This window comes from Triticum aestivum, chromosome 7B (genome assembly GCF_018294505.1).
Source record: "Triticum aestivum cultivar Chinese Spring chromosome 7B, IWGSC CS RefSeq v2.1, whole genome shotgun sequence".
NCBI lineage: Eukaryota > Viridiplantae > Streptophyta > Magnoliopsida > Poales > Poaceae > Triticum > Triticum aestivum.
The window spans coordinates 704,849,787-704,867,146 of NC_057813.1; the positions used below are offsets into that span (position 1 = coordinate 704,849,787).

At 44.6% G+C, this 17,360-nt stretch overlaps 1 long non-coding RNA gene and 2 pseudogenes across 1 annotated transcript; 2 read left to right on the plus strand and 1 right to left on the minus strand.

The window, feature by feature from the left end:
* LOC123158540 (AAA-ATPase At3g28580-like) overlaps positions 1–8,488 on the plus strand; it is a 42,334-nt pseudogene extending 33,846 nt beyond the window's left edge.
* A 720-nt stretch (positions 8,489–9,208) lies between these two features.
* LOC123158541 (uncharacterized) lies at positions 9,209–11,209 on the minus strand (annotated as a pseudogene).
* A 472-nt stretch (positions 11,210–11,681) lies between these two features.
* On the plus strand, positions 11,682–13,731 carry LOC123163037 (uncharacterized). Its single transcript, XR_006481680.1, has 3 exons — positions 11,682–12,080; positions 13,163–13,319; positions 13,508–13,731. It is a non-coding gene; the product is annotated as an uncharacterized lncRNA (long non-coding RNA).
* Positions 13,732–17,360: the final 3,629 nt, after the last annotated feature.

The following is a 17,360-nucleotide window of genomic DNA, read 5'->3' on the forward strand; positions in this document are numbered from 1 at the left end:
CCTAGTTGGAATAGGATTGGGGGGGGGAGTCCTACTCCCGGTAGGAGTAGGACTCCTCCTGCGCCTCTCCCTCTTGGCCGGCGCACCCTCCCCCCTTGGCTCCTTTATATACGGAGGCAGGGGCACCTCTAAACACACAAGTTGACACAAGTTGATCCACGTGATCGATTCCTTAGCCGTGTGCGGTGCCCCCTGCCACCATATTCCTCGATAATACTGTAGCGGAGTTTAGGCGAAGCCCTGCTGCTGTAGTTCATCAAGATCGTCACCACGCCGTCGTGCTGACGAAACTCTTCCCCGACACTTTGCTGGATCGGAGTCCGGGGATCATCATCGAGCTGAACGTGTGCTCGAACTCGGAGGTGCCGTAGTTTCGGTGCTTGATCGGTTGGATCGTGAAGACGTACGACTACTTCCTCTACGTCGTGTCATCGCTTCCGCAGTCGGTCTGCGTAGGGTACGTAGACAATACTCTTCCCTCGTTGCTATGCATCACATGATCTTGCGTGTGCGTAGGAAAATGTTTGAAATTACTACGAAACCCAACACTTCGGCCGGGCGCCAGCAACAGCTCCCCCTGGAGGTCAGTTTTCTCCGACATCAAAAAGGAACTACAGAGGTTCAGTGAATCCCAGGTCATACATGCTAGCCGATGTCAAAACAAGCTAGCCCATGCTCTCGCCGCACGTGTTCGAAGACTGGAAGACATGCAGAGGGTTGTGGTAATCCCGGATGACCTGAATGCAGTGTTAGCTGCCGACTATATGTTGTCTTAAGATTAACGTGGTTACTCTTGTTCCTCAAAAAAACAGCAAACCTGCTCGACCGGTTCTCGTCAGAGCTCCTCCCCACCTGCTCCGGTGCCAACGAAGACGAGGCTTGGCTAGTTACTAGCTTCAACCTAAGAAAATCATGACATGAATCATTGGCATTATATACGCAACATGTGCGCGCATATAGAGTCCAGTCCAGTAAGCCTGGGAATAGTTTGGACTGAAACCTTAGTTTCGGTTAGGTTTCCTATTAGATTTTGTTTGGTTGGTTTAAATGGGCTGAGAATCTAAATCAATTTGGTGTTGTTTGGATCTTATAAAATACTGGATTGGACTTGTTTGGTCTCAAATTGTTTCATCATGTGGACAAAATCCAGTCTCCAGGTCACTACGGCCTTCTATCAACACACGATACCAAGAGGAGCTCTAGGTCCAGCGATGGCGGCGATCCTGGAGAGGTGGGTGGGGCTCGGATCGGTGGTGGCGACCATCATCTTCCTCTGTTCCTTGGTGCAGAACTGCGTCCCCCCCTGCCCCCACCTTCCGACAAGCTCACCGCATGCTTCAACCCCTACCTCCAGATCACCATCTCCTAGTCCTAGTACAGCGCCGAGCGCTTCCAGTGCAGTGACTTCTTTCCCGCTGTCAAAACCTACCTCAGTGATGCCTGCGACCGCCACATGCGCAAGCTCAAGGCCGAGCTCAGCGAGGACAACGAGGACCTCCGGGTCTCCGTTGACGGCCATGAGAAGATCATTGACGACTTCTCTGGGACTCCTACCTTTTTTTATCCTCGGCGAGGGTGAAGCTGTCACCATCAAGAACCGCTCGTGCCGCCTCCACCAACAATGCAAGCGGCAGCTCGAACCCTTACCGTGGCAAAAGCATCTCGAGCCCCGTCCCACTTGAGCACCCCACGACCTTTAACACGCTCGCCATGCACCTTGATGAGAAGGAGGCCGTCATCGACGACCTCATGGCATTCTAGGAGAGCGAGAAATACTACGGCAAGGTCAGCAAGGCGTGGGTTCCTCCTTTATGGACTGCCCGGCACCGACAAGTCCACCATGGCCAACTTCCTTGACTACGACATCTACGACCTCAAGCTCACGATGGTAAAGAATAACATTGAATTGCGGAAGCTCTTCATCGAGACCACAAGCAAGTCCACCATCGTCATAGAGGACATTGACTACTTTGTCAACCTCACCAGAAAACACCGCAAGGACAAGAAGAACGCAAGCAACAAGGACTCTAACAATGATGACAAGCCCGAGCCACCCGTAGATGCCAAGAAGGATGATGTCACCAAGGTGACGCTCTCAGGCCTGCTTATCTTCGTTGACGGGTGGTGGTCTTCTTGCAGAGGTGAGTGGATCATCATCTTCACCACCAACCTGTGAGAACCCGGAATTAACTTCCAGACCCTCATGTGTATATTTGTCAACCCCAGGATCATTATTGACAACACAGCGAAATGATATCATCGCACAATGCGTAGAAGGTATTACAAGTTCAAATATATCTTGCCACAAGGCATACATAGAGAAATGTCTCATGACATTTATTACAATCAGAAAGCAGCGGAAAGTACAATGCGTAGCGACTCCATCTCAGCCACAGGCAGTCGATGTAGTCCACGTGACCTCACTCCTACGGATCGCCATAGTTGTCATAGTCATCACCTTCGTCTTCATGAAACTCTGTTGTTCAACAAAAGTATTGCCATGAGTACATTACGTACTCAACATGCCTCCCATGGGGAAGGACCTAATAGCTACATGTGGCTTCAAAGGAAGGTTGTATGGCTCATTTGCATAAAGCTAATTTTGTTTGACAAATAAAGTAGTTGAATATAGCAGTTTTAGATGAAAACATGTTTTATCTCCAGAATAATATCTTTCTTCAAGTGAGGATCCTCGATCAACTCACGTCCTTCATAGGTTTCAAGAATAGGGGTAAAGAGGGAATAAGCAAGACAGGTCATGTATGTCAAGAAAGATTCATGTGTTGCCCATGACCGTGGACACGGCTATTCGAATAGTTTTACACTCTGCAGAGGTTGTACACTTTACCCACACGACACAATCCCGACTTGTTGCCACCAGTGGCCGCTGGCGTAGTACACCATTTGGTATACCGGCAGGGAGATTGTGACAAGGTCTTTCATTAGACCAAACTTACTGTGCCAAGCCCACTAGGTTTCAACACGGAAGTAACCGCAGTTCACAGTCCGGGCCCCCTTTTGTGCCGAGGATACTCCTCGCAAGGCAGCTATCCCATCTGCGGTACGGCGATGACGACAATAAGAGTGAACTAACTAATTAACCAAGCCAGTGCCCATATAGCATGTGGTTGTACTGTTATCACAATCTTCAAATCCAAGACTTATTAGGCCTCATGCGGCACGGACGACTGATTGCCCCCTTCAACACGTGAAGGGCGGCCAATCGCTCCTTCAATCCTTGATTCAGCTGTCGCCCGCACCAGTATTCAGATGGTAAGTTTCACCCAAAGTAGAAGAGAGTAGAGGAGATCAACAAGGGCCAACTGGCCTAGCTCAGCGATACGTTTCAACTGTCAATGACTCAGAGGTCATTCAACAAAGCACCTATAGGATAAGCATGGCTAAGCATTTCTACTCTACCGGAATACTATAATTCTACTCAGGTGTCAATTGAATAGGCGACAAGCGGATCAAGGTAATGTGTCAATCGACAGGCTAGCTACAAGAATTAAAATAGCATGCATATAGTAACCATAAAACACAATGCAATTTTGTAAACATAGGATAAATATGATCAAAGAAGGAGGCATGCCTTCGTTGTTGAGTCCTTCTTCGGTAACCTGTTTCTGTCCATGTCCAACGCCGTCGTCACTCCCTACTCGTCGTAATGTAGCAAAAGATAAACAAATAAATACCAAAGCAATAACAAATCCAAATAACATCCAAAACAAATTAAGAGTGGGTGGATAGCAAGATATTGATCAAGATGGAGACTCCGAAATGAGGTAGCACGATTGGATGTAAGAGAGAGGATTCATTGAAGTGACATGTTTGAGGTTGACACAACTAAGAAATACTTGGTGATCAAGACTAACGTTCCAATACGAATATGCAATTAAACACTAGTAGTGCCCACTACCCATCTCGACAAACTATATAGGAAACTACTATCTAACAAACACAATGGCATCAACACACATGAAAAGGAACCATCCTATGCATTTAACCACACAGTTTACAACATGACATGATGAAGGTAATAGTTAACCACAAATAGATATTTAGGTAGAATCTAAATATTTATAATGGTCAATAGTAGTCAAACATATACATCAACTATATAATAATTCAAAAGGCAATAGTTCCGTAAGACAAACGAGCAAACATTACAAACCATACTACTTAAGCAATCAAAATCACTCAACAACATGATTCGAATTGACCTAGGTCTAACCCTATAACATTATTAATATGAAATATGATCAACTCTATTATAACAAACCAAGTCATTTGTCAAACAATTAACAAGAAACTATACAAGACATGGAACAAAAGAGTGAAGTACCATCCAGGCATGATATGATTAAGATTAATAATCAACCACAAGTAAATATTTGGATGTATCCAAATATTTATAATGGTTAACAATAGGTAAAGACTAAACACCAATCATAACAACTATTAGCAAGCATTTCTATGACAAAAGACAAACCAATGCTATCACAAAACTAATTGGAAAATTAAATAACCAGACACATCATTCAAGGCATGTGAGTATAGAATCGTGAAGAGGTCTTATCTAATAACACAAGAATTAAACATATGAGTGACCATGAGAAGACACTTAAACTAGGACATGCTCTTTAAGTAAGAAAGAACAATATCCAATGACCTACTAGTAACAAGATTACCCACACATGCTTAAACAACAGAGCAAACTATGCGCGTTAAGCATATGAGGAAGGCACAACTCAACTAACATGAAAGGTAAAATATCTTGAACATGAGATGGACTGTTGAAACAACTATAACACACGGTAGTATAATAAGACATGAAACATCACTTGCATGAAAGATGTCTAGGCATATAACAATGCAACGACTAGATATATACCCATAAGCATGCAATATCATTACATAAGCTACCCGCTATGCTACAAATATAATACACTCATAATAACAGCACAACTTAGTTGATATACGCTAACCAAACATCAAGCATGCCGTTAGCACACAACATTATCATGCTAGTTGTGCCTTAGAAGCACAAGGGATAAATCATACTAAGCAAGTAAACATCAAGGCCATTACATCAATGAAATCAAGCAATGAAATAACAAAGCAAGAATAACAGAAATGTCATGCATTTGTTATATAGTACAACTTACACTTGCACCAACATAGGATAGTCAACTAGTCATGATTCGATACACGATTGCTATATCCACACTATGCAATCTAGTTATACAATCGAACATCATGACATGGTATTGACCAAGCAAGAGGAATCATTCACTACTAGCATGTATCTCTACCAAGCAAAGACTAACCATATGCGTGATCATAAAGTATAAACTAGCGAGGATATAAGACATGCATGGGAAACATTCAATAAAGAATGCATTCTACTTTAAGAAATTGCAAACATGGCATGGTAATAAACTAAGAAAAATAAACACACATTATAGTTGCCACGATGTAAGAAACTAAGTTATATGCAACGTGAATAAATTCTAAATATGAGAATACAAATACGACCATGACATAAATCATCAAACCATGCAATCTTGCATGTCTACAAAATAAGAGGAACCACTTGGCAACCATGAGCTATGCAACAACTACCATATACTAGTTCCCAATAGTAAAGCATTTCATTTGACGTCTAGCATAAAGAAACTATGCAACAATACGTACAAAAAAATATATAAACACCCATGATAGACATGACAATGATTTCGAACAAATAAAACAACATGTGACATGGATGGAAATGAATATGTAAACTAGTTCTAAGATATCTCCATGCTAAGCAAAAATTAAAATAATCAAGACATAAAGTAATTCATGATTCAGTGAACAAAGCATAGCCTAGATTAATCCTATGGAATTATAAGCATGGGGAACATTCAACAAAAATTGTATGCATGCATAAGATAGCGCTACATGCTACGCAAAAATATCACATGAGACAACGTACAAGTATATAATAAATAAATAAAAAAAATACTTATAATAAATCCATTCAATCGCATCTAACTCCTAGAATTTATGGAATAATTAGGAGCGACTCCTAGGCATATAACGAACATACAAATATCATACTAACATAAAAGTTCACCGATCAACTACTATGTGTGTTAATAAATCGCAAGAACTAATGTGAAACAAAAGTGTAACACACTACTACAATTAGGCATGCTTTATATACATGAAACCATAGAAAACTATATTAAAATCTATCGATATGTCTAACACAAGACAATAACAATACAAACAAAATATTGTCTACTTGCGACAACAAAACTATAATCGGTAAACAAATAAATCTATAAGTCATTTGTCACATGCAAAAATTATGAGACCAATAGGATGCACCCTAGGCATACCGCAGACATATAAACAATAACATATCAATACAAAATTTAATCGATGAACAAACCCCATTTTATCTTGGGCAAGAACGACTTTAACAAAATTTATACTAAAAATCCTATTGACGAGACTAGCGATCTAACTCTGCCATGGGGCTACTATCGGCATGGGAAACAATTCATATATTGAACACAAGATCATCCGAGGAATTAAAAAAAATACGCCAACATGTCGATGGCATCCGTTCATGCATCGACGCGAGCAAGGGTATAGATAGGATGAAAGATGTTGTCTACATGATATAGTAGATGATGACAAGTACATGTGCAAAAGGAATTTGATAGAGGCTCGCCGAGTTGGACGGAACGGTGTGGTGAACTTGACGAACAATGTACACGCACATGTAAAATTCTTCGCGTGTGGTAGACGGAATGCGTGCCTTCTTTCCTGAATGGATTCACTGCCTCGAGGGGAACCTTCTGGCGCAAGGGCATGGATGGGGGTGGTCCGAGTCACCGGAATCGAGAACCGGCATCCATAGAGCACCAATATTTCGGAAAGTGTTCTTGGGAGAATATGGAAGGCAAAGGGCATAAGAACGCAAGGGTTGGGAGAGGAGGTTCAGGCGCACAGGAAGATGCCTTCGGTGTTTGGAAACAGCCAAGGGAGAGGGAGTTAAAAGGAGGACAGGTTCATGGCTGTAGGTTTGGTCTTCTCTGTACCGGTGTGCGTGGAGGAGGAGGAAGCGCTTGGGGCCAGGCGGTAGAAAATAGGTAAGTGGAGAGGGAATTAAAGGAGGGTGGAGCAGTTTCCTATTCGAAACTACTTTGTGCACGACGGTAGGTGGACAATTTACAGACGATGCATAATCGGACGCTGTTCTGGATGCTGCTTCCTCACACCAACGGTGTGATTAACACTATCGTGCATAAATCGGCCAGATGCCGTCGTGTGTATAGCAGTTCTCTTTCCTATTTGCACGTGTAAGTGGTGGCTGTTTCTCTTCATGGTTGTGAACGTAAAGAGAAAGGAAGGAGAGGAGGGGCTCGCTTGATGCTGGAGAGGTGGCCCATAGGAAGGGAAACAAAAAAATAGAGAGAGAAGTTGGGCTGCGGCCCAGGAGAGAAAGAAAATGAAAATGCAAAGAGAGATGGACTTGGCCCATTATGCAGGTAAGGAAAAAAGAAAGATAGATAAAAAATGAGGCAGATTGGGCGTAGGTGATTCTGCCCATAGTTTGATAGAGAGGAAAAGAAACGATTTCCTTTTAGGAAAGGAAAATCTAAAAAGGAATTAAAAGCTTGAACACAAATCAAACGAACTGAGAGATCCAAGAAAATGCAAACTCACATATTTAAATATGTTGAGGACAAATTAAAAACTAGTTAAAAGAAAAGAACATAACTCAATTTAATTTAAGTTCGCATTAGATCAAATTAAATCCTCCAAATTATAAAAAAACTTAATTTAATATTCTATTAACAAATAAAACAAACGAAATTTTCTCGCCCTGATTTTTGGAAAACTTTTTCTTAAACATTCCGAGAATCGGGATGTTACACAACCACAAGGAGAAGCTGGACTCGGTGTTGATCCGGAGGGGTAGAGTGGACAAGCACATCAAGATGTCCTATTATCGAGTCGAGGGCTTCAAGGTGCTCGCTATAAACTACCTAGATGTCATCGAGCACGAGCTCTGTGGGGAAATTTAGCGGTTTCTCGAGGAGACAGACTTGTCGCCTGCCGATGTTGCAGGGAACCTGATGCCCATGTCAAAGAAGAAAAAGAGGAGCCCAGCGAGTGCTTGACATGCCTCATCGAGGTGCTCAAGCACGCCAAAGAGGACACGGCGGCATCCAAGGTGAAGGAGGAAGAGGAGGCCATGGAGGCTGCAACAAATAAAGCCAAGGAGAAAGAGGAGGCAGAGGCGAAGAAAGCCAAGGAGGAAGACAAAGGAAAGGACAAAGCACCATGGAGATATCAACAAGTGAAAGGAAAAAGAGTGCGCTTGTTCACTAGTGCTCCCTTGCAAAAGAAAAATGCAGTGATCTCACTTGTAATGCTGCTACATTTAAAGCATGCAACAATACAAAATGCTAACATAACCCACTAAAGAACCATGAAAGCAAGGTGATTCTCTCGTGCCTGCTTAACTTCATCGACAAGCTATGGCAGCATCCGGCCGTGAGCGAATCATCGTCTTCACGACGAACCACAAGGAGAAAATGGACCCGGCGCTGATCCGACAGGGCATGATGGACAAGCATATCGAGATGTCCTATTGCCTCTTCGAGGGGTTTAAGGTGCTCGCCAAGAACTACCTGGACATCGTGGAGCATGGTCTGTTTGGGGATATTCAACGGCTGCTGGTTTGTTTGGGGAGATTCAACGGCTGCTCGAGGAGACCGACATGTCACCCACCGATGTGGCAGGGAACCTGATGCCAATGTGGACGAAGAAGAAGAGGGGCCCTAATTAGTGTTTATCAGGCCTCATTGAGGCGCTCAAGCAGGCCAAGGAAGACGCGGCAGCGGCGAAGGCAAAGGCGACTGAGGAAGAGGAGGCAGAAGTGGAGAAAGCTAAGGAGAAAGAGGAGCAAAGGAGAAGAAAGAAAAGGAGAAAGACGACGGGAAGGGTGCAACATCAGTGGAATCTAAAGGAGTCATTAAACAAGGTGACGAGTGAAGTGAGAGGAGCAGAGTAAGCGTGTTAGTGCTCTCTTACAAACACAAACAGATGCAGTGCTTGTTTAAATAAAATATGTATCATTCATCTTCTCAACTATTAATTCAGACATGAAGTAGCCATTATAATGTTGTTACATACTAGTACATTATGCTATAATACCAAATGCTAACATGATACTGAGTGTCGTTTGCATATATTTACGTTTACTCTCTAGAAAAGACATCAGTCTGGTGTATATAACTCACCTATAAAACTTCTTGTTTTGATGAACAATACAAATGCTACGGCAGACCCGGAAACACACACATGCCATAATCAGGCAGTGGAGTGCGAAGCAGTGCTTACCGGCGCAGGCAAACTCACCTTGTGGCGACTCCTTGCCATAGAAGTGCCTTTGAAAACTAGAGCCGACGTAGAGCTACGCGTGGAAACCAGAGGAGATGATGGCATGACCTACACCCATGACCAGAAGCGTCGTTGCTATGAAAAAGGCCTGCCTACTCCTCGGGACTGGAGGAAGTGATTGGAGACGTAGCCTGCGCCGAACCTCCCCGAGAAGTTCCAGCTTCTCCAGAGAGACACCAGGGTGCTGGTCTCCCTGCTTGTGTAGCCAAAGGGAGCCCCTTATCAGGCTGACGTTGTTCACCATGACTAGCCCCGATCCCATCCCACAGGCCATCGCATGGAAGAGCAGCCAGAAGTTGAGTTTACACATGGCCAGCACCACATTCAGGTTTTCTTTGTGCGGCGACATGTCCTGACCAGATCCAACAAGCACAGTGCTAGAGCTGGCTCTTCTCGCTGTTTCGATTCCGTCTTCTGAACTCTTACAGAAAAAACTGCTGGAGACAGCAGGAGTATCACGAAGCAAACACTCTGTCCAGCTGAACTTATCATGAATACTTGGTTGCAGATTATGACAACCTTCAGGTACCCAGCAATAGTAACGGCCATGAGAGAGAAGGCATCAAGGAACTTCTTGTTCTACCGCCGATGAGCGTTGTGGACATCGACAAAATACATGAGCAGCAATGCGATGGTTGTGGGTAATATCTCTAGCATAAGTATGAAACTGCCAGGATCACTATGGAGAGTGCACTGTACCTGAACCAGTGTTGCTGCACTCAAGCCCAGAAAACCATGTATAGATGGTTTAATGCCATATGAAGGAGTATGCCATGTCTGTAATTGTGTAACGAGACAAAACATGATACACTGCCTAATAAACGCACCTTATGATTGCTAGTTTGCTACGTTGTCAAGAAACAGAGTGCAGATTAGGATCATTGAGCAAAGCGTGTGGAATGTTGGATCCACACACGTTCACATCATCAAAGTTGCGAATGTAGTTAGGTGAAAACTCAAGACAATAACGCTGAAAATTTGTGCAATTAACGCAAATGATAGCTCCACCCAGCAAATATGGTGCTGAATGGATGAGACCAGCAAAAGAAGGCTGCATTAGTTTCTCTAGGCCAGAACACATTATAATGAAACAGTGATTGCACCTACACAATTGTACTCTTGTTCTAGAACCAGCGATGCTGTCTCCCAGGGAGCAAGAATTCCCATCATGCTTATACTGTATGTATGAATTACTATAATATAAGTCCAATAAATCACAACACGTGGTTCTTCTGATTTTTGATTCCTCACAGTCAAAGAAGAGGATGTGGCCCTTTTGACTTCACATGGTTGTATTGTAGCATGAATGGCTATAGGTCTAATTAATCACATCATTAGGTACTGATGCAGAGCAGAGACTGAATACTGCTTAGCAGAGTAAGAAAGAAAGCCAGCGAGGGGAATCAGGACGGCACTACCTTCACGATGCCGTTGACGGTGCCACCGTGGTCAGGGAAGTTCTCGACAGCGGGGACGACATCGGCCATATTCAGGAAGGTCTGCGCCTGCGCGCCGCGCGGCGAGCAACATCTAGAAGTACATGAGCAGGAGTGGGGCCGACGTGACCCCGGTGCCGGCAAGCTACATGGGGAGGTAGCACGGCGCCGGCGAGGAGGACGGTGCAGGGGCTTCAGCGGCCCACGGGCGCCTACGCTGAGAGGACCCCAGCGTTGGCGCCCACGTCAAAGAAGGCAACGGCACCGAGCGCGGACCACCGGCCCGCCGCATCCCACGCAGCCATCGCCGCCTCCCCCGCCAGAACAGAGGAGAAAAAAAGAAAAGCTTATTTTTTGACTCATGATGTATCTCTCAGTTACTGGGTGTGTTTGTTTGCATTCTCATCTCAGCATAGTTGCTTTCTCTTCATGCATGCTCATCTCAGTACTCCTTTTCATGCATGCTCTCCTCATGCATGCTTCTTGTATATTTGTGTTAAGCTAGTGTGGACTCATGCACCCTTCATACACTCTACCAAACAGAAAAAAATGGGTTAAAAAAGGAACTTTTGCTCTCATGCACCCTTCACACATCCTACCAAACACACCTAAGCTCTCGAGAAATAGCGAGCTCACAACTATCTGTGTTTTTCTTACTGCCATGTCCCCACCTGTCAGATGGAGAGAAATGACGTTCCCAACCGCTTGGCTCCAGCTGCTGTGCTTTCGTGTCCAGGCATTGCGTACAACGGGCTTTGACTACCGCTTTCTGCCGAGGGGAGACGTACCGTGCACGGTGGAAAATAGAAAAAATCTGGTGGGCGACCCTGGTTGCGCCATCCTCTGCGGAACAGCTGTTGGATCTCGCTGGGCTGCTGGGTTGCCGGTGCTGATGTTGTGAGGGGCTGCCGGTGAGACAGGCGACGTGGTCGCGATGTCATCGCGGGCGGCGAAGAAGAGCAGCAGCAGGGCCATCACCACCCCGAGGCACCTGTGCGGATTCGGCCGTGGGGTGGCTCGGCATTAATTGGCCGGGCTCAGGCGAGACGGCCATGGCGGCAACCTTCGCCCCCTCCACAAACCCGTCACTGTCACTCCCCTTCCCGCGGGTTTCAGGTCTTAAGGCAAATCCTCCTCGCCGCTGCCACTCCTCCAAGCCATCGTAGTCTGTAACAGGTGATCTTTCTCCCTTGATTTTTTCTTCACTATCCTATGTTTCTTTTTATTCAGTTCCCCAACTGTTTTTTAAAGTGGTTAGCAAAAGCATTACTAAAGCTAAGGTAAGAGTTTGACCCATCTGGATCCACCTTCTATTAAGTAACAGTTGACTGGATGTAGTACGATTTAGTTAATGTTCATTGTCAATGCCGAGCATTTCTGCAACAATACAATGCATTTTTGGAGCAGTAGTGTTGATTTGAATGTTCGAATTTATTATGAATGTTGATTCTTTGATGATTTTAATATATCCATGGCAGAAGGTAGCAAAGGTAAATTTAGAGAAGCTTGAAAACTATCGGTTGATAACCTCCGTTAAGGTCGAATATATTTTGTTTTAGAGTAGAACTGTCCAAAAGAATTGTGCTCAGAAAATTAAGCTTTCTATGGTTTGTACATGTTTGCTGCAAGGATCAAATACTAGGTAGTACCATGCCGCATTGATGTCATATGTTGACCACCAAAATCTGATCTTCCTCTTTGTAATTTCAATCAGAACAACCTGTAGTGAAGTTAGTGTTGTGGAGATATGAACACAAAGTTACAATGCTTATGAGCTAAAGTGATTTGGGCAATGGATGATAATCAGTTTTGCTGCATGGTCACGTACCTGTAGATTCTTCAAGCGGCAATAGTTAAAGTCATGATCATTTCAAATAGCCGGGATAAATGTTACTACCTTAAACATTGATTTATTCTTCGGTTCCTTTTTGGCTCCTGGTCGGTTCAAATTACAAGAATATATTTACTATCAATGGCAGTGGAAATCACAAAATTTTGGACCTAGCTATGCTCCACGATCTTCAGTACTGCCATGGCTGCAGACATTTTAAACGATAGTTCCACGCTTCTGTTGTGATATTGTGCAAATTTAAGTAAGCAAAGTGTAATGGAATGGAATACTAAGATTGTTTATTGGCTTCACTCGGGTGTTAACATTCCATTTTGGCTCATCTGTATTGTTGTGCAGGAAATAGGATCAACTTTCATTTGTCTCACATGGATCTTTGTCATTTTATAGCTCATTTGCTTTTTTGCAGGGAAATAGGTGGATCAACATTAAAGCATAACAATTAGGGAAGTTGTACATTGCATCACTCTTCCTTTTCGCTATAGTTACACCGATGCCGCCTGCTGATGTTTTTTTTTGTAAATAGTCTCCGATAAGGAAGAGATATTCTGATGACATGCTTATAGGTGAATACTAAATTTCTTCTCTGAACAATTTCTCTTGCTGTATACAATGGTCATCTTGGAAATAGCTTATGTTTTCTAGATGTTCTTGACATAGGCCTGCTAATGAATATGACACAGTTCAACAAATGTTAACAACTTCGGGGCACCTTTTGGTTCATTATTGTGACCATACACTTGTTTATCAGCAGGCTTTTGATTGAAGAATGGAGAAGAGGATTATAAATCCTGGCCTGCAATGAAAGCTTAGGAGTGTATCAGTTAAAGCAAAATTGGCAAGTTAAGGGGAGAGGAATATCTTGATGATGGCAGTAAGATAGTGTGATTGTGTATGTCCTCCATTTTGGTATTTTGTCCTTCAAATAAATGATGGATTGATTGATTGATTTATTGTAGTCTATTATTGTCTCATGATCTCCTCTGTACTAAGAGAATGAATAAAAAACATATTTATTATTGAAATGATTAGTTTCTTTTCCTTTGTTGGAGTAACTGTTTTCTGTTTGAAGATGACTAATAGTATTTCTTGGCAACATATTGTTGAAGTTCCTCTTTTGGGATGGAATGCAGGATTGGTAGATTGGTTGAGCCTAAAAGAGTTGTTTAAATGATGGCTTTGCAATATGTTTCATCCTGATCCGCACTCCTATGAACAATTAATTTGCCGCGCGAGGGAAGTAATGTTCTGTAAAAAATGGAATCACAATCTAAAGTTTTTTTTTGTTTTGGTCAATATATGTGATGCAAAAAAAGGACATTGCACTATTAAGATAGGGAGCATATAGTTGAATAAATTAGATCGATTGCCTGTGGAACCAATTTGACAACGACAAGGAGAAAAATGGCGCAGCAAGGCGCGTGTTTCCTTCTAGTCTGCTTCAAGGCTCCAATGATGTTTACTTCAAAATACAGCTCCGATGATGTGGGGCCTCTTTTATGCTGACACGTATCATTTTCTTATGCTGACACGTAAGGAACGGGACACACACTCTTCGTATTGACAGCGTGGGCCAACTGAGGAAACCACTGCGTTTCTTAAAATAGAAAAGTTGAACATTTTACTATAGAACTTTCAATCTATTTCCTTGGCTTCGATCTATTCATCATGTCATAGTAGTACAAAGAACACAAAAAAAAATTACATTTATATCAACAGACCATTTAGCGACGACTACAAGTACTCGAGCGAGCCGAAGGCACCGCCGTTATCGCTTATCTCTCAACGGAGCTAGACCAAACTTCTTGTAGTAGACAATCAAATAGTCGTCGTGCTAATGCCCCACAAGACCAGTGCGCCAGAACAATAATTGTACCTATAGAAAAATTGAACACGATGGAAAAACAAATGATCAATTTCTGTTGTGAAAATGAACCTATAGCGTTGTCCAAATTATTTAGGTTTTTTTTATATAAAAGTAATTAGAAGTGGTCCAACTCAAAAACAAAGTAACTAGAAGTTGTCAGTGCGTTTTGCCAAGGCCGTTCTTTATTCGTGGGGCAATATTTTATGGTGTGTGTGGCTACCTTAATTATGTGTGAGACTTAGAGCATCTCCAAAGCTCACCTATAAATTTGCTCCGGCAGCTATCCATAGACAGGGGGACCAACACGCGGACACAGATGCGGGAGCCGGCCATCCAACGTTGCATGTATACATTTCAAGCATTATTGTTTGAATTGACCGGACGAAATTCATGCAATCACGACGAATTTTGTATAAACCAGATGGAATTCATTACATTTTGAATGTTTTTTAACTAAAAATAATACCAGACTAAGGTAAAACTAGTCTACAGTCGGCGTCGCCTCGGTAGTGTCCTTCATGGGACCCAAGCGGTGGAGGCCTCCCATGTTCTACTTCTCGATGATGGTGGCTGGCGCGAACGTGCTGGCCACTGTTTCGTCGATCTCCGTGAAGTCGGCTCTTTATCCGTCGACGGGGTGTGGTTACGGATTTATTGATGGCGGATAGCGTGGTCACACGCACAGGAGGAGCGGTACGACAAGGCGTCGTCGATGGCAGCCACAATGCATATGCCGCCGTGCTCCCCCCATGACGGCCTAGAGCAACACGTCGCTCCTCGGCGAGCTGCCTTGGAGCGTCGGCGGTGGTGGAGTAGAGAGTTGTCTGGCTCGTATTCGGTGATCTCATGGGCCACATAGTCAGGCTTTATGCCGGAGAACTCCTCTTCCTGCTCGTCCGATGCCATGGACATTGTGGAGAAAATGGTGCAAGGAGGAGATGGGATCGGACTGTGGTGTGGTGCGATTTTTTTTGAGCGGGAGGACGACCGGGGCCAACCGGCGTTCTGTTTAATGACGGGCGTCCCGTGGACGGACTTGTGGCCAGAGTAGATTTCTCGGCACACGTGTGGGTTCAATGGAGGAAGGCGAGCAGTATGTGGCCGTTTGAATGCGGCAAGGAGGCGTGTTCAACCGGGGTTGGCGCTCTCTCAGCCGTCACGCCGCTTCAATGCCGAGAGGGCGAGGTTGAGTCTGTCCTGCGCCGACGTCAATGCGGAGCAACAACTTTCTAGCTGCATGAATGCGGGCAGCTGGTGCTAGGCGAGAACACGCACGGGCGTGGGTCGGTGTTTCGGGTGGGCCAGTGTGGTCAGACGCGGGCGTGGGCAGTGGTCCGGATGCCCGCAAAGCCCCTGCCCACTTTGTCTCCGGTTTGCAGGAAAAAGTGCGTTCAGTCTGCCCGGTATACCGATACAGACCTGTGTTGGATGACACAACACGTCCGGACCACACGGTTCGGATATAAAACGGACGGTTTGAGGGTCCATGTTGGAGATGCACTTTAGGGACGAAAATAGATAAGAGCGCTCTTATCAGTTCCATTTTCATATTTAAAAAGAAACATGAACACGAATATGAATTTTCACGAATACGAATGTGGATCAGATATTGCTCGGATGTGAATAAAATATCAATATTTACTCCACTAGGAGTGGATACGAATAATAGTGACACATTGTGTTGGGGAACATAGTAATTTCAAAAAAATTCCTACGCACACGCAAGATCATGGTGATGCATAGCAACGAGAGGAGAGAGTGTGTCCACGTACCCTCGTAGACCGAAAGCGGAAGCGTTATGACAACGCGGTTGATGTAGTCGTACGTCTTCACGATCCGACCGATCCAAGTACCGAACGTACGGCACCTCCGAGTTCAACACACGTTCAGCTCGATGACGATCCCCGGACTCCGATCTAGCAAAGTGTCGGGGATGAGTTCCATCAGCACGACGGCGTGGTGACGATGATGATGTTCTACCGGCGTAGGGCTTCGCCTAAGCTTCACGACGATATGACCGAGGTGGAATATGGTGGAGGGGGGCACCACACACGGCTAAGGAACGATCACGTAGATCAACTTGTATGTTCTAGGGTGCCCCCCTGCCCCCGTATATAAAGGAGGGAGGGGGAGGTGCGGCCGGCCCCCAAGGGGTGCGCCTGGAGGAGTCCTACTCCCACCATGAGTAGGACTCCCCCTCTTGCCTTGGTGGAGAAGGAAAGGGGGGAGGGGAAAGAGGAAAGGGGGGTGCCGCCTCCCCTCCTCCTCCTTGTCCTATTCGGACTAGGGGGGGAGGGGGCGCGCGGCCTGCCCTGGCCGGCCCTCCTCTTCTCCCTCATGGCCCATCTAGGCCCAATAACCCCCGGGGGGGTTCCGGTAACCCCCCGGTACTCAGAAAAATAGCCGAATCACTCGGAACCTTTCCGAACTCCGAATATAGTCGTCCAATATATCGATCTTTACGTCTCGACCATTTCGAGACTCCTTGTCATGTCCCCGATCTCATCTGGGACTCCGGACTCCTTCGGTACATCAAAACTCATAAACTCATAATATAACTGTCATCGAAACCTTAAGCGTGCGGACCCTACGGGTTCGAGAACAATGTAGACATGACCTAGAACTATTCTCGGTCAATAACCAATAGCGGAACCTGGATGCTCATATTGGCTCCCACATATTCTACGAAGATTTTTATCGGTCAAACCGCATAACAACATACGTTGTTCCCTTTGTCATC